Source organism: Poecilia formosa, unplaced genomic scaffold (assembly GCF_000485575.1).
Source record: "Poecilia formosa unplaced genomic scaffold, Poecilia_formosa-5.1.2 Scaffold183, whole genome shotgun sequence".
Taxonomy (NCBI): Eukaryota; Metazoa; Chordata; class Actinopteri; order Cyprinodontiformes; family Poeciliidae; genus Poecilia; species Poecilia formosa.
Genome location: NW_006800122.1, coordinates 113,553 through 115,502, shown reverse-complemented (window position 1 = coordinate 115,502; position 1,950 = coordinate 113,553). Strand labels below are relative to the sequence as shown.

At 39.6% G+C, this 1,950-nt stretch overlaps 2 protein-coding genes across 3 annotated transcripts in view; both read right to left on the bottom strand.

Moving 5' to 3' along the window:
- Positions 1-1,950, bottom strand: part of LOC103147442 (protocadherin gamma-A2-like) — a 101,359-nt gene that overhangs the window by 88,731 nt on the left and 10,678 nt on the right. The gene's annotated exons all lie outside the window — the stretch shown is intronic.
- LOC103147524 (protocadherin gamma-B1-like) overlaps positions 1-1,950 on the bottom strand; it is a 6,819-nt gene that overhangs the window by 1,982 nt on the left and 2,887 nt on the right. The window lies entirely within an intron of this gene.

Below are 1,950 nucleotides of genomic sequence, written 5' to 3'. Positions count from 1 at the left end.
GACTCCACTATCAGCACTAACAGATATATAGGAAGAGACTGGTACTCCGTTAACAGAGGATTTCTCCAAGATATAAGAAACACGAGCATTCTGGTTCCAATCAGCATCTGTGGCTTTTACTGTGAATACAGAGACACCTGGTGTGTTGTTTTCAACAATATATGTCTCATACAAGCTTCTCTCAAAGACAGGCGCGTTGTCATTCACGTCAGAGATCTGTAAGGTGAGAGTGACGCTGCTGGAGAGGGATGGCACTCCTTCATCAGAGCAGGTCACTGTAATGTTATACGTGGTAGAAACTTCTCTATCTAAAGCTACTTCTGTAACTAATCTATAAAACCCATTTAAAGTCGTCTCTATTTTAAAGGGAATGTTATCCTGTATATAACACCCAACTTTTCCGCTACTCTCTGAGTCTGGATCACTTACACTTAACATTGCAATTACTGTATTTTTTGGTGCGTCCTCCAAAAGGTTATCTGACTTTGAGGCAATATTTATTTGGGGGAAATTGTCATTTTCATCGATTACATCTACTATTACTTTTGTGGAATCCGACAAACCACCACTATCTACCACCTCAATATCCATTTGATAAATGGCTGACTTTTCATAATCTATTTCCCCAGTCAGAGTAATTTCACCAGTTTTAGGGTTAATATTAAACATCTTAGTCAAATGATGTTTGCTTGGAGATATGAGATACGACAATTCCTGATTTGGACCAATATCTTTATCGGACGCTTTTACAGTGGTTACACTGACTCCCTTTGGACAATTTTCTGATATTTTAGCTCTGTACAATGGTTTGTCAAATACTGGAGCATTGTCATTCACATCTAGAACAGTGACAAATATCTGCATTGTCCCCGACATCTGCGGGTCTCCTCCATCTGTAGCTGTTAGCAGCAGCGTCATGGATTCTTGCTTTTCTCTGTCTAGCGGCTTCTGTAAAACCATCTCAACCTTTTTGCTTCCATCTGCTTGATTTTGTAGCTTTAAAACAAAGTTATCAGTCGGAGAAAGTGTATATTCTTGCAGTCCATTCGTCCCAATGTCAGAATCCATTGCTTTCTCTAATATAAATTTCGAGCCTATTGCTGCAGACTCGCTTATTTCAAAGCGCTTTTCCGCACGCGTGAAACTAGGTGAGTTGTCATTTATGTCGGAAATCTCGACTGTGACACGAAACAATTCCATGGGATTTTCTAGAATAAGCTGAAAATGCAACGCACAAGGCGTCGTCTCCCCGCACAAAGCCTCTCTGTCTATCTGCTCTTGAACAACAAGGACTCCCCTCTCTTTATTGAGGCGAATATATTCCATACTACCCCCTGTAAATACACGAGCATTACCTGATTTCAGTCTTTTTAAATCCAAACCCAAATCATGAGCTATGTTTCCTAACACCGAGCCTTTGGGCATTTCCTCGGGAATGATGTAACTGACCTGTCCAAGCGCGTAGCTCACACAGAGCATGGAAAGAAAAGAAAGTACTTGCCGTTTCATTGTTCTGTCCAACCCGGATCCTTTCTAAAAACACATACAAGAAACACCGATCTGTCTAAAAATGTCCGTGCTGAGAAAGCATAATGGTCGTTCCACTCTGCAAATTAAACATAAAATGCGTATTCACAAGGAAAAATCTCTCCTTCCCAGCAAACATGAACTGCTCCTGTGTCGTCTATTAAAACGCTGGGAAATAAACGCGTAAAGCAACACAAGGAGAGGAGGAGAGGGAGAGACAGACAGTATAAAAATACAACCTTTCAAACAGCGACCCTTAGAGTTGAAAATATTAATTGCAGAAATTAGAGGCAGACAAGTTTCTTTTTCAGAGTCCGATTAATCAAAATGATATTCAAAATCAGCTTAACTGATTAATTTTTAAAATTTTAATATTTGTTTTATACTTTGTTGCAAAGACAACCCACACTACAAACTATGTCA